The sequence below is a fragment of the Canis lupus genome, chromosome 2 (assembly GCF_048164855.1).
Source record: "Canis lupus baileyi chromosome 2, mCanLup2.hap1, whole genome shotgun sequence".
NCBI classification, from domain to species: domain Eukaryota; kingdom Metazoa; phylum Chordata; class Mammalia; order Carnivora; family Canidae; genus Canis; species Canis lupus.
The window spans coordinates 17,437,872-17,465,256 of record NC_132839.1 but is presented as its reverse complement, the minus strand read 5'-3'; the positions used below and the strand labels follow the sequence as shown (position 1 = coordinate 17,465,256).

The 27,385-nt window shown below is 36.6% G+C and overlaps 1 long non-coding RNA gene and 1 other non-coding gene across 2 annotated transcripts in view; one reads left to right on the top strand and one right to left on the bottom strand.

Annotated features, from left to right (window-relative positions):
• LOC140613070 (uncharacterized) overlaps positions 1 to 27,385 on the bottom strand; it is a 658,442-nt gene that overhangs the window by 11,574 nt on the left and 619,483 nt on the right. The window contains exon 28 of the long non-coding RNA XR_012014181.1: positions 25,092 to 25,220. This is a non-coding gene — a long non-coding RNA (uncharacterized lncRNA). The remainder of the gene's footprint in view (positions 1 to 25,091; positions 25,221 to 27,385) is intronic.
• LOC140624116 (U6 spliceosomal RNA) lies at positions 16,829 to 16,939 on the top strand. Its single transcript, XR_012023645.1, has one exon. It is a non-coding gene; the product is annotated as a U6 spliceosomal RNA (small nuclear RNA).

Here is a 27,385-nt window from a genome sequence, read left to right as displayed (position 1 = left end):
ATAAGAAGATGGATAGAATGACTCGCCTTGTGGGATATCAGCCAGCTTGTTCCCTCTGCTACCTCAGTGCCTAAATGTCCTTGGGCAATGGAACTATGAAAAGAGTGGCCAGGATGAGTGGACGCTAAGCATGGGCTCCTTTTCACCAAGGCTGAAGAGAGACAAGGCCAGATGAAGAAGCCTTACACACTTCCAAACTAATTAAGAAGTTTGGAGTTTATTGCCACACTGGTAACCCGAAAGAGATGTAAATCTTAGTTTTTAATGGACTTTTTACTGAAAACAACTTTATATTTTACCAAGATTCCTGCATTTGAAGGCTGATCTGTTTTCAGCCCTCAAGGCATTAACCTCTTTTGCGTGTATTTTCTGCATACCTCTCTACATAGAGGCAATATGAGAGACCTGAAGGGTGTACTAAATACGTGAGACTTTTCTCATAAGTGGCCTTCACAAAACCACTCACTATGAACTTCAAAGTTACAAGGTATTTTGAAAGACATCTAGTTCAAGTTCCTTCTTGGTTTTCCTGTTTTTTAATCTCAAAAATGTGCTCCTTTTCTTATAAGAAGTGTAAAAATAAAATAAATATCAAATCGAAGCTTTCATATAAAACAAGAGTCTGCCAAAACTGAGTTATAAGCATCATTATAGCTTAAAGTTATAAGCATTAATTCAGGAATTAAAACCCAATGTCTTCAGTTGCCAGACAGGTAAAGAAAATGGGTAAAATGGAATTAGTGTACAACAGTAGAGAGTGACATAAAAATATGAATTAACCAGATGGAGTGTGCCTGTCTTAAAGACATTCTTTTTTTTTTTTTTAATTACACTCCATGTCTGTGGGCTTACTTATGGTTTCCAATATATGGTACCAAGCTGTAGATAGTTGGTGGTTACCAAAATTAGATATCAAAATCATTGGGCAATCTATTAAAACATTCAGATTTCTGGGTTCTACCAAAGTTTCCTATTTTTATGTGATTTGTCTTTTTTTGTTTGTTTGTTTTTGTAGTTTATCTGTCTCATTTTGGTCAGGGAAATCACTGATTTAGGTGTATTTATTCAGCAAATAGTTTATCTACTGTTTAATTTGTCAAGGACTATTCCAGGTGCTAGGAATATCAAAGTAAATAGCCTGTTTTCCGAATATCACGAAGTTTACATTCTGTGTAACATAATAGAAATGGGCATGTCTCTACTCCTCATGACATCCTAATAAACTAAATTCTGTTTGCTGTATTAGACAAGGGTTAATTATGGTCTTAATAAATCATTTAATCAGAAAAGCTATGATTCTTCCATGAACAGAACCAAACGATGAAATCACAATACTCTTTCATTCTCTTATCACCTCCAATATTTACATATAGTAATTCTCCTTGATAGTCCATTTATACGAGTCAGTTCTATAAACCCAGTTTTATAAGACTATGAAGATAAAATAGCTTACATAAGGTTTACTAAATTAATGTTAAATTATTCATTGACTTTCAATACCATTCAAAACAGGATGAAAACAAAACAAATTAAAAATATTTAAGAGATTAGATCCCGCTATCTTCTTTATTCTATGAACTTGATATAACCTTAATATAAGCCTTCCCTTCCTTAAAGTACTCTCAGTGCTGTCTTTTATTTTGTCTCGATTTTTAAGGGTTGCTTACAGGAGGTAGGTTTACAATCTAGAGTACAAAAAAAGTTGTTTAAGACAAGTATTTCATGGCCTTCTGCCATGATAGAATTTTCCCCAAGAATCTTGCATTTTTTTCTTTTGAGTCACATCAAATAGTCTCTTCCACTTCCACCCATCCTGGTCTCATCCACTGGGTGGTCAGCCCACTCTCTGCTTAAAAACAGCTGGGGAGATAAACCACCCCCAAATATCCTCCATTTTGATATAAAAATTACAACTCTCAAGCGACTTGAGACATTGTAGTCCTGACTTGCTGACCTTGGCCAACTGTTGCGGCTGCTTACAAATGAACCCACCAATAAGGAAATTAGAAAAATTCTGGAATGTGTTTTTTTGGCCAGAATAAACTCATTCTAGAGGGAGGGAAAGACACTGTCCATTTTATTTTTCAGGGTAATATCTATCACATGGAAGTCCTTAATGAACACTCAGATTTTTGTTCCTACATTTTTGGCTGCACACTAATTCAGGTGGACACTCCTTTATTCGAGGTTCTTTGTGAGCAAGCAGCTGCACTGTGGAATTATTTTGACAAACAAAAATAAGATTTTTTTCTTTTGATGTGATTATAGTCAGATTCTTTAGATATCAAAGGTGGAACTGTGGACTGGCTAGAAATATTCTCTTATTAGGCCTAGTCCTTCTTTCTCATCTACTTTGTTTATTCAAACACTTTATCCAATACCTACTACTGTTTGAAAGACGCTAGGCAAAGTGCTTCATTTGTTTGTTTGATATAGAAAAATGAAACCCTTTGCTAGCTAATTCACAGCTATTGCATTATCACAAAACTTCTTCCAGGAGATTACTGAATTTTTATTCTGGGAAGAGAATTTGTTGGATAAATTCAAATGCATATTACAGTTAAAAACTGGGTATTCCATAATCACATATGGAAGGAAAAAAGCTCGAGTGTTGCCAGAATTAATAACTCATATATTTCACAGGAACAAGTTTGTTTTTAGGTAGTCAAAGCGTAATAATTCCTAATGATTTTTCTTTCAAATCTTTCCTGTGAGCATACATCTGCTCCTTTTGCGATTTAATTGTAGATACTGCCTACATCGGCCAAAAAGAAAAAGATCTGTGCTCTCTTCAAAACACCACTCATTTCACATTTAATCAAAGGCCTGACTTCATTTGATCTCAGTCCCACATTGCTATTCTTCACACTTCAACGTAAAGGCAGTGGGGCTTACGAAGTAGAAGCACCAGCACTTGGGGTGACGGTGAGGAGCAAATTTCCGTGCAGTGTCGAGCATAGTGTTAGACTGGTGTGCTCATCTTCCTTATTGAATCATTTGCCAAGGAAATCCAGTCCATGATAAACAGACAAATGTCTGAGATCACTGCGGCTCAGTCTCTGATGAGGCAGCTGCCTCCATGCTGTGTTTGTTGTTCCAGGATATTGTAAATACTAATATTTTATAAGCTCTGGTACAGTTTAGAGATGAATCTCATAAACATAATTCACCAATTCCAAGTTTTCCAAAACACACAGCCTGAAACAATCTTACTCGAGGTCAGCCTGTGGATTGGGCTCTGAGCTCTGGTTACTGTGGTGGGCAGGAGACATTTGGGATGTACGAAATCTCAACTCCTCTGTCTTTCAGAGAGACAGAGAAGGTCTGAACTCACATACCCAAATACAATTCCTAGTGACCTGAAATAACGGAACAGAAAAGAGTACTTGCATTTAAAATTTATAAAAAGTGTCATAACCTGAAATAAGAGGGCCAGTTTTCAGGTCAGGTTAAAACACAACAACAACAAAGGGGTTGATGACCAAAAAGTCACCATGATGACGTGTTTTATAGCATCAACGAAGGATGTGATATCATAATGCATGCAAAGTATCAATTGAGGATATTCTGCTAAAACACTAAGCAAATTGTCATATTCTTTTTGAATTCTCATCCCATGTGGCAAATTTTTGGATCTGATCTCTATCGGTAGTCTCTTACCCTCTTCCTTATTTCTATATACTCGGAACCAAGCCTCTGAGTCTTCTGCTCACTAACCATTTATGCTTGCTTTGTAAAGAAGTACCTCTCTAGACACTATGTTTAACAGTCTAGCCATTTCCTAGAAATGCAACAAAAAATGAAGAAGCCAACTCCCTTTTATGCACCAGGGATTGGCCCACTTAATTTTATTAGATACCTCCGTGGATACACAGGCAAATGCGATAAGGACTAAAATAAAATCCACATCCTAAATCATGGCAACCAATAAAAACATATTGATTAATACATGGCTAAAGCAGATACTATGTAAGAGTAATAAAGTAGATGAAAATATTTTGTAAATTCTTTAGCACTGTACACACATTACTGTGATTGTTTTTCCTTTAAGACATCGCACTGAGAATGAATTAAATAAGATGCCAATTGCCTATTAAAAACGTAGCCTTAATTAGTAGTTGGGAACCCCCCTCTTTGTATTAAAGGGCAATAACGATGGAAAGACCTGCTACATGTGGGATCTTTCTTTTCTTTATCCGAAGTCGGTGATGCTATTTGGATAATAACTGATGAAAGGACTAGGGTGCCAACCAATTTGCAGTTAAGTGGCTAATTAAGACCCAAAGCAAAGCTGCCAGGAGGTTGGTTCTCTTACTTTAAAGTGACACATAAAAGCAATTAGATTGGGACTGGCTTTGCTAGGACATATTTAAATTTGGACAAAAGTTTGGGCCAGTTATTATTTTATGTTAATATATTCCTCTATAAGACAGCATCAGAGAGAAAAAGGAATCATTTAGGACATAGAAATAAATTAGAATATTACTTAGATTCGCCAAACTTCAGATATGAGAAAAAGAAAAACTATAATATCATCTCTCTGTTTGCAGTCCTAACAGGGGTACTCTATGTAATTAGATTCCCTGCTCTTAGCGGAAATGAGTAGAGGTGCATGGAGCACAGTCATCCAAGGAGAGAAAAATCTCTTAATCCTCAGGTCTGTTGTCACCTGTCTGTCATATCGCATGAGTATGACATCTAGCCCAGAATGGCATGATTTTTAGAATTGTTATACTTTAACTTCGGACAATCCAGTGTTAACATTTAAATATAGCTGCTCTAATAGCACTGCGGGGAAAACAGATTCTCTCTGGGTGTAGAAAAAAGGTTTGAAGTTGATGAGGAAAAGTAGAGAGAACTGGAGAAGATGAAAATTATAACACAAATTATCCACGTATAAGGGAATGGTGGTTGGGGAGAGTAGACAATCTTTAAAATCACAGCTCCAGTGGCATCTTAGAGTTGTGGGGAAGCCCAGTCCATTTATACCTTGCTCTTGTGATTTATGATGTCACCATTAAACCCCCTGATGGCATTATATCCTTGTAATTTGCAGTTGCCTAGCATTTTTTCTATCTACAACTCAATAACTCATTGTGTAGCTATTTCACACACACATAAACACACACATTAGTGTGAATATGTGTGTGCTGAATCTGTCGTATGATTTTTGATGTAATAATAAGTTGGGTTAACAAAAGGCAAGAAATCAGGGGCTGGATGCATAGCCACTGTATCGCCAGTTTCCCCGTGAGGCATCATAAGGAGACACGGCACTGCATGTTGCTATAAACAGATTTCACTTTGATTGTCTATATATTCTTTTTAAGAATTAAAGAAGCAAAACTGTTTGTGAGAGGCAGCCAAAAGCCATTATTGAAGGAAATATGTGAGATTGCACAGAGATAAAGAAGGAAATATATTCAATTCACCTCAACTTTTCAGTAATAGGATTAGAACATAATAGGATTAGAAATATTAAACCTTCAGGGCTAAATTCTACTGCCCCAGGAGATACCTGGTGGGATCTCTTCACTGTCCAGGGAATCTCTGTTTCCTTTCAGAGAGTCTGGTCATGGCCAGTAATTGTGACACCATAAATCTGAGAAAGAGAAGGTTTAGGAACCTTTGCTTTAAGACTATAATACAACTAGTCATTAGCATTTCTGTGGGGGTGAGAGGTGGTTTTCAACATCTCTTATGCTAGCTTTGAAACTGACTTCTGTAATTATTCTCCAACGGAAACATGAATGCCAGCAACTTTCTGGGGAGTTATTTTTATTTCTATTTGAATATTTTAGCTACAATGCTGGATATGCACTGCTGGATCTCTGAGAATGCTGTTCTAAAATGCTATATTTATAAAATGACCAAAGAGCACATGCTGCCTGGATTAAATTTATCCCAAGATGAGAGGTTTTATCTCTAATCATCTGCTTGTTGACTAATCTGGAGGCATCTTGTGCAGGTTTGACGGTTGAGACGTAACAGGCTAAAGTGATCCAGATCCTAAAGGGGTATCCCTTTGTCTTTGCCTTTGCCATCCTGAGACATGAAGACAGTGAAGGTGGCTGCTCTGAATTCATCACACCTTAGAGTAGCATCCTCACTGAAAGAGACTGCTGGTCTGATAGGAGGAAAAAAAAAGTACTCTTTGAAAGCAGCATAATCTATAAAACCACAAAATTATGTAGTTCTCAGGAAAACATTTTTAAGAGATGTAGGGTAGCTTTTCCACAATGCATTTAAAGCCCACATCAAGTATAATTTTGAAGAGTACTTGTTTCTATGGAATTGAATTCCATCTACTCTGTGGCCCATGTCACATTATAATGTTGTTACTTGCATCTGAGTGTGATATACTAGACTGTGAGCTCCTTGGAAAAAGAAACGTCTACCTTGCCATGTTTATATTCCTAACAGTATCCCACACAACTCTAGGCACATTGGAAGCATTCACTAAACACACCTTAAGAAAGGTTGACTGCTTGCTTCTCAGGGTTTAAGACAATGGTGAGCAATATGTCCCTGTTATCTGCCTCAATTTCTTCCACAGGATTGTTTTTTGGTTTTTTGTTTGTTTGTTTGTTTTGTTTTGTTTTGTTTTGTTTTGTTTTGCGTTAGGGATCATACAATTCTAAATTGGGATTAGATCCTGTGTCTTGCAGATCTTCCTCCCATTAAGTGAAAAACAAAAAAAAAAAAACAATAAGAAGGATATCCATAACAAGCTCAATATCCAAGGCTTTCTCTTTGGAAGCTTTTAATGCCAGCAAAGAAAAATTAATGAATGAGAAAAATTTAAGATACAGAGTTTTGGAGTGAGAATAGAATCATTTACCTTTCTACTATCCTATACTAGAGCCTATCAAAAATTGTAAGCAGCTTTTCTGCTGGCTACATCCCACCCACCCCCCTGCCCATGGGTTATTTTCTTTTCTATTAAGTAATTCCTTAATGCCCAGAAAGTTAAAATTCTGTTGAAAAGAGAGTTCTTAGTATCTTCTAAGATTCAAAGCCTTACTGTGATGTTTTTCTTGATTTTGTAATTTTTAAAGTGCTACCTGTATAGTTAAATGTCTCTTTCATGATATATTTATTTTACAATATTTCCAAGTTTATATACATTGTATAGATAGATGCTGTGTAATCAGAATCTTACTCTCAAGCACTGTCCACCTCATTTTGATATGTTATCTAATACTTTTGAGAAGCTATCCAAACTTTTGGCCTTTTCTAATCCTCATCTCAATATGAAATCATAATAGTAGCCAAAGAAAAAAGGAGAATGGAAAATATGTCAATCCCTGTTCTATTTGGGTTTCCCCTGAGGCTAATAGAAGCATTGTCTTTCCATTTTCCAGCCAATATTTTAGAGGTAAATGAAAATGTCCACCAAAAAATGAGGTATTTCAAACACATTTTATGAACCATTTAATATTTCTTCACCAAGGAAAACATGCATTAGTTATGGTCAAAGGCAGAAAAAAAATTATTTTCTTGATTTTTAAATGAGATATGGTTCAATTACAAAGTAGTCTTCTCTTAAGATTAGTATGTAATCAGAGGGAGCTGATTCATTTACCAATTTTTTCCCTCCTTTGCATTTGATAAAAATCAAAGATGAAGGTCTTTGACTTGGCTAATCCAGTTATCTCATGTCTTATCAGCCTTGCTCTGGGTGGGAGTCACTTCTGGAAATGATATGCTGCTCCTCAATCATAGCCATGTATTATCTGAAAGCCAACATGGTTTTAGCAGTTTGGCGTTCTATTTTTTTTTTTTAAGATTTTATTCATTTACTCATAAGAGACAGAGAGAGAGAGAGAGAGACCCAGGCAGAGGGAGAAGCAGGCTCCCTGCAGGGAGCCCGCCGTGGGACTCGATCCCGGGACTCCAGGATCAGGCCCTGGGCTGGAGGCGGCGCTAAACCGCTGAGCCACCTGGGCTGCCCAAGACAGAATGTTTATTTTTATTTTTTAAGATTTTATTCGCAGTTTGGCATTCTAAAGAGAGTTGCTGGAATAGATACAGCATACAGAGGTGTGTGTGTGTGCATGCACATGCATACTCACATGCCCTGCACATGTGCGCGCATGCGTGTGTAATCCTTAAAAAAAGAGACATCTGTTCTGCTAATAGCCGTGTACTTGAACCCATCTACAGTTTGGTTGTACATCAGTTATGATGTGTCTCTTTCTAACAGGAAGGATACCGATTTTGATGAATAGCTAAAAGGTAAGATCATTCTTAAAGGTGTGAGTGATTAATAATGGCCATGCATAGATTTTTTTCTAAGAGTGTAAATAAAATATATCATTCACATGAAGGGCAGGAGTTTGGCAGAATGATTCATAGTGCATTTTAAAGCATAAAAAGCCAAACCTAGGGTCTCTTCTAAGTGTGTCAAAGAGGAAGCTGGCTTAACCATTTGAAATATTCAAGTAGATATTAGAATATTTGAGTGGATAATAGAAATTATATGCCATAGGATATACTGAAGACAATTAATATTTTTAGTTACCATCAATTAGACAAAATCAAACTTTTTTTTAGTAGTGAAAAAATAATAGCCTCACAGGGGAAAATGGATAAAAGATAGAGATGACATTTCTCTACCATGGCACTTGGACAATTTACTTCACCCCAACCAAGATTTACTATATAACCCTTAGATTGGAGTTCCTGTGGGCAGCTGTTGTATTAGCATAAAGCTTGGTTCTAACATGGCCAGCATTCACACCAAAGTAGACGGGCACTATGAAATTGCTACCTAATACAATAAGACTAAAAAAACTGTTATTTGAAGACAGAAGATTTATTCCAGTAGTGATATCAAAGTACAATAACAAACGACCTATGGTTGGTCTGTGTTTATTCTCTGCCAATGGTCTAGAGCTCATGATATTTTCACAAGGCATAAGAAAACAAGCTCCTTGGTGATACAGTACTCCATGACATTCTCTCCTATGGTCCAGTGCCCAAGAGACTGTGAAAGAGTTTCGGGCCTGGGGTCAAGGAGAGATTCAACTTTTCTTTTACAAGTCACAGGTGAATGGACAAGTACTAGTTTATACCTTTCTAGCATGAATTGAAAGTGAAAAAACAGATGACTGTCAAAATAAACTGTGTAAAAAAGAACACTGAAGACTGTCTAGGATCAAATGCTCATTCCCACTAGAGATTAAAAAAAAAAATCATTGTTTGACTCTTTTAAGAATAAAATCAAGTCCTGAATTTTTAAAGAACTTATTGACTTAATTCCTATAGAAAAATTTATGAATGTAATTATCATTTGATACCTCTCCCTGTGAGGACATAGGGCATACATTCTGGGCATGACAAAAGGCACAGTGACATTCTCTCTCTCCAGTTATCATGGCCTCCCTCCTGTGTTCTTTAGCTGCCAATGTTCCCTGATAGTCAAGACTTGTGTAAACAAGCCAAGCATGAGGTCTATTGATGGACAGAGATCTGACGAACACCTAACACCATCAGGAGCACGACTTTTCAATTGGAAAGGCAAAAACATAGGAAATACCAAAGGATCATGTCACAGGTGAGACTTCACTTACATCAAGGTCTTCCTAGTATTTTTGGAAACTAAACTCCCTTTGAGAAAATCTAAGATATAATATGCTTTACTGACTTGAATACCACAGAGTCTGTCATCTTCATTCTTCTAATTCTCTTTTCTCTCAAAATACACATGTTGGGGATCATCCTGCCTATGGGTGTGGGGGTGCATATATGTGTGTACATCCTAGGAATAGATCTGAATATCTTGGGCTTCCTGGAATAGTAGGACTTAAAATTGGCTCAGTTCTACTATTTAATACATTTCAGGATTGGGAGATTTTTGGATAAATATGGGACATGTTGCTTATAACACATATCCAAATACAGAACTCAAAGGTGTGTTTCCAGAATAGAAATATTTAAATAATTATCTGTATCTGGTAAGCACTCTAGTAAGGTACCATCATGTGTTACACTCAAAATTCTAACTCTAAATTATAATGTCTTGGCTAATAAAAACTAAAGCATGAAATATCTCAGAGAAATCAGAAAGGCGATGCTGACGGAGGTAAATAAGGATATAGAAGTATTAAAAAGGATATACTATATTGCCCTATTCCAAAGTTCCTTTATAGAATATACCTACTTGGAGATTTCATTAAAAACACATTTATGGGATGCCTGGGTGGCTTGGCAGTTGAGCGTCTGCCTTTGGCTCAGGGCTTGACCCTAGGTCGGGGGATTAGTCCCACATCAGGCTCCCTGTGAAGAGCCTGCTTCTCCCTCTGCCTGTGTCTCTGCCTCTCTCTGTGTCTCTCATGAATAAATACATAAAATCTTAAAAAAAATTTATACTTTCATTTACCAAATATTAATAACAATACACTGACCAGTATAATGTGGGTCAGTATAATGTGTGTGTGTATATATATATATATATATATATATATATATATTCACATTGTGACCTATCAGAAAATGAAGTATACTAATCAGACAATTAAACAACTACTATGAAGCTTTATCAACAAATTTTGCTTTTCTTTCTCTTGACTTTGTCTCCCAAAGGTAAGAGTAAGCAAATCATTTCTTCCTTTGTCTTTCTTTTTGTCGGATATACTACAATAGAGTAAATGAATCTACGTGGTTGTCTTCCTCATTTCATGTGGCCTGGGTTATTAAAGAGTCTGCTGATTCTCTAGACTCTTTCCTAATGGGATCCTTCCCAGGCTTTCCTTTTCCCTATCCTTTAAAGGAATCTTCAGGGAGCAAGTGGATGCCACTAACCAAACAATAAGTCCAAAGACGATTGCGCTTTCTTCCTCTTAAGCTGATTGTTGTTGTGGCCAAGTGGCAAAATGGGACACGTGGAATAAGAACAAGCTGACAACCAGATGACATGTATATAATTCCAACATGAGAATCAAATAATTGAAGTGGTTAAGACACACAGCCATACTTACTTTGGGTTTCCCCAAAGGGCACATTCTCTAAAACCTATCTCCAATTTCATGCCTTCTGTGATGACACAGAGGTTCTTTCATGTACTTTCATTTTCCCTTTTTATCTTGCTCTGACCATCACCACTTCTGTTTAACTCCTCTAGTCTTCTGGATCTGGAAAGATCCCAGTTTTGTTTAGGCAAAAGACTTTTCTATGCTGGGTCCTTGACTATGGTGTTATTAATGGTTTCCTGATTTAGACCATGATTGCTGTTCTTTTGTTTTATTTTCTTTTACTTCCTTATTCTTCCTTCATTGCCATAGTACCATTTGCAGATTAGCTCTCATTTAAGAGTCAACTAGCTCCATAACTTAGCAAATCAATAAATTGTTCACCAAATGACCAACAAAAAGACAGCCTGATAGAACAGTAATATGAAAAATTAGTCTTTTTCCCTAAAACACACCTCGTTCTAGTCATCAATACAATATATTGTACAAAAAGGGTGACTATTCTTCCTTGGAATTGCAATTAGCACCTCCATTCAGAGTGTAGCCGTACTTTAGTTTTAATTGCTTGTTTTAAAGGCATTTTGTTTGATTCCTCTGACTCAAAATATACACAATCAGACTAAACAGGTGTTTTAGTGAGAAGAGTGTTTACAGAACAATTCAGGTGAGGTATTTCCAGATTGACTGGATGCAATTTTAATGACACAATCATCCTCAAGTGTGTGCTAACTCCTACTACATTCCAATGACTTATTTATCAACATCACAGAGTGCAGGGGGATCTTTTCCCCTTTACTTTAAATATTTTATACTGACTTTTTGAAATCACTAAAAAAAGAAAAAGGAAGAGGAGGAGGAGGAGGAAGAAGATGAAAAAGGGGGAGGCAGAGGAGGAAGGTGAAATATGCCAGCAAAAAATAATGAAATCACAAAAATATATTCCAATGATGCTAAACTTTGCTTCAATTAAATTTAGTCTCTTCTACTTCCAACTCACAAGCCTCCTTTGGCGTCATCAGGCTCCAATATACTTTCCAGTAAGTTCCAAAGAATCCATAAGGTATAAAAATTCCAGAAAAATTATTTGTTGGAGATCAAATGTAAATAGATATATGTTCAGCATCTGAATGTTACAGAAAACTTCTCCAAAATGGCCCATATGTTCTTCTAGAAAAAGCAACAGTCCTGACAGTGAACCATGAAATATTCTGGAGGCAAATGGCAGAGTGCCAGTGTCTTAAGGGACAGCATTTTCCACTTTAAATAACAGACAAAATAAAGCTTTAAAATGTTCTTGGTGATGTATGATTCAGTAAACCCTTCAAGGCAATGTAAAGGAAAACCTTTCCTTCTTAAGAATGATGTTGGAATGAAACACAAAAATTAAGAATTCCTCTGCCAGGCAGCATAAAGAATCAATTGGTGGCTTTCTGAAATTCAGGAAATCCAATGAATTGATAGACTGTTAGGAACCAGGCCACACACACTGAAAGTGATTCTTTATAAGTACAAGATACCAGAGATAACACAAAGCTCCTCTGAAAGCACTGAGCATAAGTACACACTAAAAGAAACTAAATTGTGTACTAGCAGGAAATGAAAAAAGCTTATTTTTTAATAGGCATCTGCAAATGGGGACATTTGGCAAGGGTAAACCAAAGCTTAATTGTAAGATAAGCAATTTACAGGTAAATATCAAACTTTATTTTTTTCAATTCTCATTTGATTTTTGTCATTTCTAGTTCACTTACCCTGTCTCTAAAAATGGCAAAATCTCTATCACAAAATAATTTGGATTTAATTGACATTACCCAAGGCAAGCAAGCTGGAAGTATAATTCTTTTGAAAGCAAACACCTTTTGATGACTGCAAGAATCAAGTATGATCAGAGAATTGTTCTTGGTCATATACAATAGTCTACTCATCTTTATGTGACCTGTGACACAAAAATTAAAATACATAAAATGGTCCTTTAAAAATTATAAATAATCAGTGGGGCAGCTGGGTGCCTAAGAAAAGTCTTTATATTATGATAGAAGAAACATTAGGCTGAACCATTTATTTCATCCATGATTTTATTTTAATATTTAAATTACCATTAAGACATGTGAAATGTACTCAACTAATATCATCACAAATAATTTATGTTTTTTTTCAAAAAAAAAAGTTAAAAATAGGAAGTAAAGGAAAATAAGGAAGCTTTTTAAGACTTCTTGAGTAAATTGCAAAATTAATTATTATAAGAAATTAATCTAAATTTAGAGTTATTACTACTGTTTTTGGTTTCTAAGCATTATTATGGTGTTTGTTTACTGACTAGTAAGCCAGGATCAGAAAACATACAGTTTTAAATTTGTTGGGTGATAATACCCTAGATTATGATTTCTCCTTGTGGCAGGATTTTAATTGTATCTAAATAATTTTAGGGAAAAGACTCTTAAACACTTAGGACAAATAAAATTTAAAATCTGAGAGAAGCAGGAAGATGATGAAATGGGAGTATACTGAGTTTGCCCTGCCCCCTGGACACTCAAAAAATAATTACATCTGTACAACTAACTCTAAAAACAATTTGGCGACTGCAGAACTGTTCTTCCACAGCCAGTCATAGAGAGAAGGCCACATTGGAAAAGAAAGGAGGGGCAGAGACACCATTGGGAACCAAATCCCAACATGGTTAACCACAAATGGGAGGGATATCACAAGCATGAAGAAGTGAGAGGATCGAACCCAACACTAGGCAACTCTAGCACTGGGGACCCATCTTGGAAGAACAAATTCCCATAACATCTGATTTGAAAATCATTTAAAAAGCAGAGAGCTTTAAACTCTGGTGAACCAGAGGATGACGGGAAACCAAATTCCTGCCCTTAAAGAACCAGAATACTAAATAATGGCCTGAGACATACCACAGAAGCAATAGTGTGAAAAGTGTCTGGAGAATACCTGAAGATTTATTAACTAATCTTAGAAACTGTGCCAAAGGGGGAGAGATATACAGGAAATTCCTCTGGTAATAAAAGTGCTGGTTGGCACCATTTCTCTTCTCTTCCCCCAACCTAGATAGCCAGATACCTGTGGGAGCCAGCACTAACACTCTTCATCTACTTTGCTAGTGCTATGTGCCCACCCCAGCATTCCTCTGTGGATCTGCCTCATTCAAACTGCCTGTGTCAGCAGATATCTCCCCAAAGTGGGTCCTGCCCCACCACACCTGGCTGAGGCAGCTCCAACCAGGGCCCGGGCCACTTCAGTGGGATTCCTCCATTGCAAAGACAGGAGATAACCTTATACACCAATGTGCCTGCGGTTCCTGAAGCCAGGTCTCCTGTTGGCTGCCTGGGAAGCAAGCCCTGCCATTTTGTGCACTTGCAGCTATGGCAGAGAAGCTAATTGCTGATGGCGAGGCTGATTGCCCGACCTGCCCAGCAAAGAGCTCACAGGGGCTGTACCTGGCCATCTCAACAGTGTGGGGAGAAAACCATTCCCAGTATACCCAAGGCAGGTAAAGCTGGTTATCACAGCCCACTGAGCTAAAAGCACTTGCAACTCAGCCATAAGAGGGGGGCACCACAGCTCACACCTGGGACACCCCTGGAGTACCTGGTCCTGGTGATCAGAGAGAACTGCATTATGGGGCACTACAGGGCTTCTTCCAAACCAGGTCACTCCTTTTAAAACCAGAAGACATAGGTGACCTACCTAGTACATAGAAACAAACTCAGAGTTAGACAAAATGAGGAGATGGAGGAATATGTCACAAACAAAATAACATAAAACAGAATCACGGTAAAAGAGTGAAATAAAACAGTGATAAGCAAGATGCCTGATAAAGAATTCAAAGTAATGGCCATAAAGATATTCACTTGATTTGAAAAAACAGTGGATAAACTCAGGAAGAACTTCAACAAAGAGATAGAAAATATATAAAAAAAAAAAAAAAAAGAATGAGTCAGAGCTGAAGACTTCAACTGAAATGAAAAATATGCCAAACAGAATAAACAACAGGTTTGAGGAGGCTGGAGAATAGATAGACGAGTTGGAAGACAAGATGATGAAACGCAACCAAGCTGAATGGCACAAAGAAAAATAAAAAATGAGAATAGGTTAAGGGAAGTCTGTGACATCATCAAACACAACATTTGTATTTTAGGAATCCCAGAAGGACAAAAGAGAGATAAGGGGCAGAAAACTTATTCAAAGAAATAGTAGTTGAAAATTTCCCAGGCAGCCCAGTGGCTCAGCGGTTTAGCACCACCTTCGGCCCAGGGCCTGATCCTGGAGACCTGGGATCGAGTCCCACGTCAGGATCCCTGCAAGGAGCCTGCTTCTCCCTTTTTCTCTACCTCTCTCTCTCTCTCTCTCTCTCTCATGAATAAATAAATAAAATCTTTAAAAAGAAAAACAAAAAAGAAAGAAAAGAAAATTTCCCTAAGCTTTAGAGGGAAACACACATCGAGGTCCAGGAAGCACAGAGAGCCCCTAATAAGGTGAACCCAAGGAGGATTCAAGACACATATTAATTAAAATGGCAAAATGCAATGATAAAAAGAAAAGTTTAAAAGCAGCAAGAGAAAAGAAAATAGTGACATACAACAGAAACCCCAAAGGCTATCAGCTGATCTTTCAGCAGAAATTTTGCAGGCTAGAAGAGAGTGGCATGACATATTGAAAGCCTGAAAGGAAAAAACCTACCACCCAGAATATTTTATCTGAAAATGTTATCATTCTGAGCTGGAGGAAAGATAAAATTTCTCAGAGAGACTAAAGTTAAAGGAGTTCATCACCACTAAACCAACCTTACAAAGAATGTTAGAAAGAATTTTTTTTCAAGTAAAAAGAAAATGCTATAACTAGAAGTAAGAAAATTATGGAAGGAAAAAATTTCATAAGAAAAAGGAAATATGTAGCAATGGTAATAGATGAATCACTTACAAAGCCAGTATGGAGGTTAAAACACAGAACTAATATCATTAATTATATCTGTAAAAAGTAGTCAAAGGATACACAAAATAAAAAGATGTAAAATATAACATCATAGGCAAAAAAGTAGAAGAAGGAGTAAAAAAATTAGTGCTTTTAGAATGTGTTTGAACTTAAGTGTCCATCAACTTAATATAAACTGCTATAAACATAGGATGTTATATATGAACCCAAATATTAACCAAAAAACAAAAACCTACAATAGACACACAAAAAATTAAAGAGAAAGGAAAACAAACATAATACTACAGAAGACTATCAAACCAGGTCCAGGAAGAGAGCAAGAGAACAAAGGAACAGAGAAAACTATAAACACAAGTAGAAAACAATTAACAAAATATCAGTAAGTACATACCCATCAAAATTACTTTACATGCAAATGTACTAAAGGTTCCAATCAAAAGATATAGGATGACAGAGTGAATTAAAAAAAAACAAACACAAGAGCCATCTATATGCTGCCTCAAGAGACTCACCTCAGAACTAAAGACACATACAGACTGAAATTGAAGGGATGAAAATAATAATCCACACAAAGAAAGTGGGAAAATAAAAAAGCCAGGGTAGCCATCCTTATCAGGGTAGCAATACTTATATAAGACAAAATAGAAAAAAAAAAAAAAGACAAAATAGAGGTTAAAACATACTGTAGCAAGAGACAAAGAAGGGCAGTACATAATGATAAAGGAATCAATCCAACAAGAGCATATAACAATTGTAAATATCTATGCACCCAACACAGAAGCATCTAAATACATAAAGCAGATATTAACAGACATAAAGGGAGAAATTGACAGTAATATAATAATACAGGGAACGTTAACACCCCATTTACATCAATGGATAGATCATCCTGTCAGAAATCAACAAGGGTGCTCACTTCGGCAGTACATATACTAAAATTGGAACGATACAGAGAAGATTAGCATGGCCCGCCCCTGTGCAAGGATGACACACAAATTCATGACGCATTCCATATTAAAAAAAAAAAAAAAGAGGGGATCCTTGGGTGGCTCAGCGGTTTAGCTTCTGCCTTCAGCCCAGGGCATAATCTTGGAGTCCTGGGATCGGGTCCCACATCGGGCTCCTTGCATGGAGCCTGCTTCTCCCTCTGCCTGCGTCTCTGCCTCTCTCTCTCTCTTTCTCTCATGAATAAATAAATAAAATCTGAAAAGAAAAGAAAAAAAGAAGAAAAGAAAAGAAAGAAAAGAAAAGAAAAGAAAAGAAAAGAAAAGAAAAGAGAAAAGAAATCAACAAGGAAACAGCGGCTTTGAATGGCACATGTTAGATCAGATGGACCCAAAAAATGTATACAGGATATTTTACTAAAAACAGCAGAATACACACATTCTTTTCAAGTGCACACAGAACGTTCTCCAGGATAGATCCATGTAATTCGACAAAACAAGTCTCAATAAATTTAAGAAGATTGAAATTATATCAAGTATTTTTTCTAACCACAATGTATGAAACTAGAAATTAATTACAAGAAAAAAAAATCTGGAAAAAACACAAACACATGGAGGCTATACAACATGCTAGTAAACAACAAATAGATCAACCAAGCAATCAAGAAGGAAATAAAAACAATGCATGGAGACAAATGAAAATGAAAAAACAATAGTCTGAGATATTTGAGATGTAGCAAAAGCAGTTCTAAGAGGGAAGTTTATAATGATGCAGGCCTATGTCAAGAAATAAGAAAAATTGCAAATAAACAACCTAACTTTACATCTAGAGAAATTGAAAAAGAAAAAAAAGTACAAGGAAGGAAACACTAAAGATAAGGCAGAAATAAATGAAATAGAGACAAAAAAAAAATAGAAAAGATTAATGGAACCAAGAGCTGCTTCTTAGAAAAGATAAGCAAAATTGATAAACCTTTAGCTAGACTCATCAGGAAAAAAAAAAAAAGGACTCAAAATCAGAAATGAGGGAGGGGAAATGACAACAAATAACACAGAAATATAAAGAATTATAAAAAAGTATTATAAAAATTATATGCCAATAAACTAGACTATCTACAAGAAATGGATATAGTCCTAGAACATACAATCTTCCAAAATTGAATCGAGAATAAATAATTTGAATAGACAGATTACTAGCAACAAAACGGAATCAATAATCCAAAAACTTACAACAAACAAAAGCCTAGTAAGACAGCTTCACATATGAATTCTACCAAACATTTAAAGAAGAGTTTAGTACCTATTCTTTTCAAACTATTTCAAAAAATTGAAGAGAAAGGAAAACTTCCAATTCATTCTACAAGTCTAATATTACTCTAATACCAAAGCTAGACAAAGGCACTATAAACAAGCAAACAAACTATGGCCAATAGTTCTTGATGAAGATAGATGCAAACATCCTCAACAAACTACTAGCAAACCACATTCAACAACACATTAAAAAGATCATTCACCACAATCAAGTGAGATTGATTCCAGGGATACAAGGGTGCTTCACTACTTGCAAATCAATCAATGTAATGTATCACATTAACAAGACGGAGGATAAAAAACCATATGATCATCTCAGTATATGGAGAAAAAGTATTTGACAAAACACAATATTCATTCATGATAAACACTCAACAAAGTGAGTATAGAGAGAACATACCTCTACATAATACAGGCTATATACAAGATAACCACAGTTAATATCCTCCATAATGGTGAAAAACAGAATGTTTTTACTCTAAGATAAGGATATCCACTGTTACCACTTTTATTCAATGTAGCATTGGAAGTCCTGGCTATAGTAATCATCACGAAAAAGATATAAAATGCCCACATTACTCAGAGCAATCCATAGATTCAATGTGGTCTATATCAAAATACCAATAGTGTTTTTCACAGAACTAGAACAAATAATACTAAAATCTGTATGAAACCATAAGATGCTGAATAGCTAAAGCAATCTTAAGAAAAAATAACAAAGTTGGAAGCATCACAATTCCATTTTTTTTTTTTTATGATAGTCACACACAGAGAGAGAGAGAGAGAGAGAGGCAGAGACACAGGCAGAGGGAGAAGCAGTCTCCATGCACCGGGAGCCCGACGTGGGATTCGATCCCGGGTCTCCAGGATCGCACCCTGGGCCAAAGGCAGGCGCTAAACCGCTGCGCCACCCAGGGATCCCCAAGTCCAAATTTCAAGATACACTTCAAAACTTTAACAAAAACAAAACAAAACAAAACAAAACAAAAATAAAAAAACCCAGATGGTACTTGGCATAAAAATAAGTATGTAGATCAATGAAACAAGATGGAGAGCCCAAAAGTAAACCCACACTTACATTTTCAATTAATCTATGACAAAGAGGCAAAAATACACAGTAAGGAAAAGAGAGTATTTTTAATAAATAGTATTGGGAAAACCAGACAGTTCTATCTAAATGAAGGAAACTGGACCACTATCTTACATCATCCACATAATCAAACTCAAAACGGATTAAGGATCTAAATATGGAACCTGAAACCATAAAACTCCTAAAAGAAAGGATAGGCAGAAATCTCTTGGATATTGGCCTCAGTGATATATTTATGGATATGATTCCTCAGGCAAGGAAAATAAAGGCAAAAATAAACTATTGGGAGTATATCAAAATAAAAGCTTTTGCACAAGAAAGGAAGCAATCAAAGGTAACTAATGAGTGGGAGAGGATATTTGCAAATATATACCTGATAAGAGATTTATATCCAAAATATATAAAGAATTTGTACAACTCAACACCAAAATACCAAAATACAAAATCTAAAAAAATGGGCAGAGGATATGAATAGACATTTTTACAGAGAAAACATACAGATGGCCAACAGATACATGAAAAGGTGCTCAACGTCACTCATCATCAGGGAAATGTATATCCAAACTGCAGTGAGATACTACCTCACACCTGTCAGAATGGCTAATGTCAAAAAGACAAGAAATAATGAGTGTTGGCAAGGAGGTGGGGAAAAGGTAAGTCTTGTTCACTGTCAATGAGATTGTAAATTGGTGCCATCACAGTACAAAACACCAAGGCAGTTTCTCAAAAAAATTAAAAATAGAAATATCATATGATCCAGTAATTCCATTACTGGGTATTTACCCAAAGAAAAGAAAAACATTCATTTGAAAAAAACATATGCACCCCTATGTTTATCGCAATAGTTACAAGAGCCAAGATAGGGAAATAATCTAAATGTCCATTGATAGATAAATAAAGACAATGAATAAAGACATGTGTGTGTTTGTGTGTGTGTATACACATGCACACAATGGAATGCTATTCAGCCATAAAAAAAGAATGAGATTTTGCCATTTGAGACAATATGGATGGACCCAGAAGGTATTATGCCAAGTGAAATAAGTCAGACAGAGAAAGACAAATACCATATGATTTCATTTATATGTGATTCTTAAAAAACAAACACAAAAACATACTCAAATACAGAGAAGCACCTGGTGGTTGCCAGACGGAGGAGGTGGAAGGAGGTAGGCAAAATAGTCAAAAAGGGATTAAGAGGTACAAAGTTTCAGTTATAAGACAAGTTAAGGAGATGAAAAGTACAACATAGAGAATATATATAGTCAATAACATCGTAACATGTTGTTTGATTACAGATGGCAACTACACTTACAGTGGTGAGCAATGTATAGAATTGTCAAATCAGTATGTTGTACACCTGAAACTAATACAACAGGGTGTGTCAGTTGTATCTTAATAATAAAAAATTAAAATCTAACATTTGTAGTAGAATAAAATATTAATTAAAGCAATAATTGATGGTTACTCAAAGAAAAGTTGCACTGTCTACTGTAAATTCTCTCACAGGAACGAGATCAATGTGCATACTCCATAAATTTGAAGAGTTTAAAAATATGTCTAAATATGCGGCATCGGGTACCCAGTAAGTGATCAATGACTATTCTGAATTCCTGAAATATGTCTTCTACCTTGTGGTTACATGTATATGTTTGTGGGATTGCCCTATGTTGGCAACAGCAGCTCCTCACCTAAGGACAACTTTAATTCGCCAAAGAACAATGGTATAGGGACGCCTGGGTGGCTCAGTGGTTGAGCGTCTTCCTTTGGCTCAGATCATGATCCCGGGATCCAGGATTGAGTCCCACATTGGGCTCCTTGCAGGGAGCCTGCTTCTCCCCCTACCCCTCTCTCTGTCTCTTTTTTTTTTTTTCTTTTTAAGTTTTTATTTATTTATGATAGTCACACAGAGAGAGAAAGAGAGGCAGAGACATAGGTAGAGGGAGAAGCAGGCTCCATGCACCGGGAGCCCGACGTGGGATTCGATCCCGGGTCTCCAGGATCGCACCCTGGGCCAAAGGCAGGCGCCAAACCGCTGCGCCACCCAGGGATCCCCTCTTTTGAATAAATAAATAAAATATAAAAAAAAAACAATGTTATAGGTATTCAAGTTTTTAATAACTCCCTTGAAGTTTAAATATCTTTCTAAATGTTCCAAAACTATACTCATATGCTCTACTAACATATAAAGTTAAACAATATCATTACCTCATGGCCCAACAGTCCTGATCATCATTAACATCTACCATTGACTATCCTGTGGATGTAGTAGTAAAATATTTACTACTGAATCAAAATCATGCTGAAAACTGGGCTACCTTGCATCTACTTTCCTATCTGTTTTTTAATCATAAACTTGGGCAAATTGCACAAAATAGGCTTATTGGGATGCTCTAGTTAACCCAAATTTTTCTTTGCAAGGTGTGGTTTTCAGGGAATCATCAATACTAAACAATCAATAGAGACTGAACTGGAACATGCCTCACTAACCTAACCACAAATTTGAGTTGTTTAACTGGGCTGAGCTTGTCTTCATTGTAGATGGTATGATAAAACACTGGCTTTCATTTGTTTCTTGTTTCTTAAAAGAAGACATTTCAAAATTGTGAGTATGGGTGTTCATCTAGCAAAAATGCTTTTTTTAAGATTTATATATTTTATTTGAGAGAGAGAGCATGGTGGGGAGGAGCAGAGAGCTGGGGAGAATCTCAACTAGACTCCCCACTGAGTGTAGAGCACAACACAGGGCTCCATCTCATGACCTACCCTGAGACTGTGACCTGTGTTGAAATCAAGAGTCAGACATTTAAGTGACTAAGCCACCCAGGCACCCCAGAAGAGGATGCCATTCTGAGCCAAGAGTCAGTTGGTATAAGAAACCACAACATCCAGCACTAGGAAAACAATGATTCTGTCCTGAGGAAAGCAAGAATGATGAAGTTGAGAATTCCCTCAAAACTATTCTTGATATAATTTTGCTTTCCTTTGATACATTTATCCATTCCTAGTTGTGCGGTACTCTGGATAAGTATTTTTGTAGGGCCTCTGTCTGTATAAACAATCAGATTTAAGATATGTTACTAAATGTATGGGTCCATATGAAGTAGAAATGAAGACTTAGAAGACTTGGTAGAGTAGAGAAGAAATAGAGAATATCTGTTTATTGTCCAATCAATATATATGAAGACTCTTCTTAGTTTCAAGACACCATCTCTTCCTCTGTAGATTCAGAAACAATCTCTTCATGTTATTTATTATCTAATATGTCATTTTCTAAATAATTTCATACCTCACACTATATGAAAAAGGTGGTAATGCCATTATTATTCATAAAGCTATAGCTCTTCAGGGTGCATTTGTATTGAAACAAGATAGATCTTTCTGTTACTGCAATTCCCTAACACCATTTATTTAGTTATATCATTACTCATGATTCTGAATCACCCAATGACTTCAATGGACTATCAGAGGTTATAACTGCACTTCATTGATGATGACCACACATAAATGCAAGCCTTACCCAGAGTAGGCAGCAAAGTATGAGTTATCATTCATTTTCTGTCATTTTAATCTTATCGGACAGAATTTTGTAGTTTAAACATAAGTAAGACATCTTCCAAATATGTCTTCCCTCAAAATCTTGAACTAAAATCATTTCATTCCTAGAATATAATACTTTCCAATGTTGACCATACGCCGGCCTTCCACATTGGAAGGGAGGATTGGTTAAAGCTGCTGAGCTGAGGAAGAAGAATGGCCCTTTTCAAAGAAGGAATGTCCATCCCATTTCCAACAAGGCTTAATTAAGACTAACCCAGGAAAGTATGTCATCGAATCAATCATAGGCAAGAGAGAACTTTGATTGGAAGGGTTGATTAGCAGTGAGAAACAACATTTTGGGAAACCCTCGGAGGAGACAGGCACAGCCAGTCCCGAAATCTGCCAGATGTGCAGTACAAAGCCTGTGGCAGGAATAGAGTAACTGTCCCAGGTCACCACAAAGTAAAGGCTGTCTACTGCCACCCTGCCACCATCTGGTGCTTGTAGATCAGAGGAGATACATGCTCTGAACCCAGAGGGGTGAGAACTGACTGTGGGGCCCACAGATACAGCTCAAGTCTAAGGGTCACAGGTGGACTATCAGTAACCTAGATCCCTGAACTCATCCTGTGTCCAAACTGAGGAAGATTCACCTAAAATCAATAGATCATCACTGATTCATTGCTCAGTCTCATGTGATCCCATGAAAGAAATACTGTGATCTGAACTCACGGTGCCTGGCCTGGATGGCACTCCTAGCCTCTAAGAATGATCTTAAAAAATTTGGTGGAAGGCATTTTAATGTGCAGAGCTGCTTAAGACACAGGCCAGAAGCAGGGGCTCCTACTTGCTGATATTTTATTTTCCTCCAGTTTTTAAAAAGCCCTTTGATAGAGGCTAGGTCTTCCTATAGCATGTCCCTTTCCGTATCACTAGTAACTATATTTTCAAATATATTGCCAGAGAGTAATAGCTACCCGATAATATTAGAATAGCCTTGCAGGAAAGAATAATGTCTTACATTTCCACTCTGCTCTGTAAAACCTGGCCCAAGGCTAGTCACATAAAAGCAACAAATACTTCTCGGTTCCTAACAGCTATTTACCAAATAGGCCAAATATAGTTAACAGGTAAACTGTAGAACTGCTAAACAAGAGAAGTCAGTCAAGAGTCCTTGATACTCTAAAAGTAATTGTTACTGGAAAATAAATTCATAGTCAGAGCAGTCATTCTTCATCATAAAGATTTCAGCCTAAGGAAAATAGGGCTGTACCCTAATCCTCTGGCTGAAGTCAAAGTGTTGGATGGATATTGCATTTCCTAAAATTATTCACCAAATTAAGTCCTCGATATTATTTCTCTTCCCTTTCTCTATCTTCAGTATTGAGAGCATGCATATCATCTTCCTTTTTTGCTAAAACAGGTTCAATATTTCACTTTACAATCAATCTGATAATGACCTTTCTCTATGACTAACCTTACTCCACAGTGATCTGTGATTTAGGGTTGAAGTATCATTTTGTATATATGATCTATACCACATTGATTCACACCAGATGTGTAGGAATGTGCAAGAGCATTATGTATACATATGTATATTGCATATTTTTAGGTACATACATACATATATATACAGGTATGTCCCATTCCCTCAAGAAAATTATATGCTTTATGCTAAAGAGCATATTTCTTATAAAGCATATAGCACTTTCCCAGAAAGAGTAGGAACTGAGAAGTTTCCTACATTTGATTAAAGTTTGATCCCATCATGCTATATCTGGCCTTTGAAATCTTTTGAGAACCTTGAGGCTCATTAAAATATAAATGAGATCTAAGAATGATAGGAATCAATAATTATCAATATCACATTTAAGCAAATCTGTGGTAATAGATGAAGTGCGGAATTAAACTAGTGTACATTTTCCAGGTCCAGGTGATATATGTACAGGTCTCAGTTGATATATTTTCTTCCCAATAATTCTTCTCCCCCACGACCAAGATCATCACTGATCATCACCACTATCTACCACTACTACAAACAACACAATCGAACATGCTAGGTTATTAAGTCTTTGGGAACTGAAGCCAAATATTAATCATATTTCTATCCTTGAGCAAAGCACATAGTAGAGCTCAATAAATATTAATTGGGGAATAAATGAAAATCTACGTTGTTTTGCCTTCTTAAACTGATCTGGCCATATCTGAGTCAACACATAAAAGCTAACCATGTAATTTCCATCTTTCCAGAAATTTTATAAGAAGTTGTAAGGCCTTAATCATTACCTTGCCAAAGTTGTGAACATTGTACAGGAAATCCCTTCCATGGTTATGAGGCTATAGAGCTCATTTTACTCATTCTTCTCAAGGGAAACTTAGCAGGAGGATATAGGTGGCTTTTCTTTTCAATCATTGCTGTGAGAAAAAAAATACAATTATGTATCACCTTCACTTATGAAAATATTATACTAAGCCAAAACAGGAATAAATGACCTTCTTGAATAGAGAAAAAAAAGAGAGATGAATATGAATATACTGGAAAATGTATAGGTGAAAAGAAAAAATAAAGTGAACATGTAAAATTTAGTTTGTGGTAAAACATTAAGTCATCACAAAAAATTCTCAGGATTATCAGTAATAAGTAGTTAGAAAATGGGTACAGGGTAGTTCAGAGAGTGAGACTCTCATATGCTTTTTTAAAATTTAGAACACCTTTTAAAATGTGGTAGTGTCTTTCTTTGTATTTAAGCTATATAAACACACAGAATAGAGAATACTGTGGCTTACAAGGCATGTTCTGATTATACAAAAATAAAGAGGCATTGAAATAAAAAGGCACTTCTCATCCATATTTCCAGTTCAAAACAAAATAATCTTCCATAGCCTCACCATCAGGTGAATTCTGGAAAATAATTATTTTGCACGCTCAGTTCTCGTTCTCGATTCCAACGCAGGAGGCTACTACAGGTTTTAGAGGAGAAAAGAGCCAAGATACATAAACTTTATTGTTATTGTGGCCCATTTGATGAGATACTGTCCCAAATGAATGGACATTGGCCATTCAGAGGAAAACAAAAGCCTGTTTATCAGCTGGTTAATTGCTCTCAAATATGAAATAAGATTCCCAGCAGTAAAGCTCCCTGACTCTTCTATCCCTCACCTGAATTATAAACTATCTGAGAACAGAACCATTTCCAGCATTCAAGTGTTTATCATAATGAAGCACATCTGCCACAGATGACTGCTGACCTTTCAACTTTGGTCAGCATTTGGCAGCTGACACAGTCCTGTGGGTTTCCTGGCACTCTCATCTTCCCTTTACTTGGTATCTTAACTCTAAAATGAGAAAGTAACCAAGTAGAGCCAGAACACTGAAAATATTACATAAAATGAGTCTCATGAATGCATTTACTTGCCATCAGAATTTCTGGACTTGGGGAGGACTGGGTTTTTTGTTGTTGTTAACTCATTTTATTACTTCATTTACCCAACTTTTTTAAGATCTATTTATTTATTCATGAGAGACACAGAGAGAGAGAGAGAGAGAAAGAGGCAGGAACATAAGCAGAGGGAGAAGCAGGCTCCCCACAGGGGGTCCAGTGTGGGACTCGATCCCAGATCCTGGGATCACACCCTGAGCCGAAGGCAGACACTCAACCACCGAGCCACCAGGCATCTCTTTATTTCCCCAACTTAACAGTTGGATAGATTATTCATTGTATGATTGTTTAAAAATTGTTACTAATACTTTAACCTGTTTGATATCCACTAGATCATCCAAAAATTACCAAAGAATCTTTCCTCACCAATGGAAAGAGATTTGTCTTTTCTCTTGAGTTTTTGGACAAGCTGGATAATCCTTTAAGGGCAAATTTTAAAAAGGCAAATGTAGGACACCCTGCCTCTTGCATGAGTGGAGAAACCTTAACTCTGATAATAAACCACTATTAAATATAATTACAATTTACTATATACTTTTAGTAGATACTGCACTAACAGCATTATTATATAAATTCTCTGTTAACATGTGGGCTTCTCCAGCTTTTGCACAACCTCAGTGCACCTGGAACACAGGCCTTACAGGTAGCTTTCTGGATAGGTCTGCTTACCTGGCTTTGACTTGTTCGGGCAACGTAATAATATCTGTATTTATACATACATGTAACCCAGCTACACAATTTTAACAAATATTGATATCATCTCTTCCTCCATCCCTTTTGTCCCTTCCTACCAGTAAATATCTGGCCATCTATTGCCCCAGGCTTTTGTAGCCCTTTGAACAGATGAAGCAGTATAAAGGCTATTTCCTATGCTTTGGAAACTAACCAGGGAATCAGAGTTTAGTAAAGAGATGGCTGCTCCACATTCATGCTCCTTCCTAGTGACCCCTCTTCTTCCTTTCTGGAAACCCCTTTCCCTTTGTGTGTGTGTGTGTGTGTGTGTGTGTGTGTGTGTGTGTGTGTGTGTGAATTCCATGCCACTCCCTGCTCCTTTTTTTCTAGAAAGGTGCGAAGGCCAGATCATTCTTTTTTTTTCTGGAACACTAGTAGAGCAGGAGGTTCTGTCTATAACCTAAAATC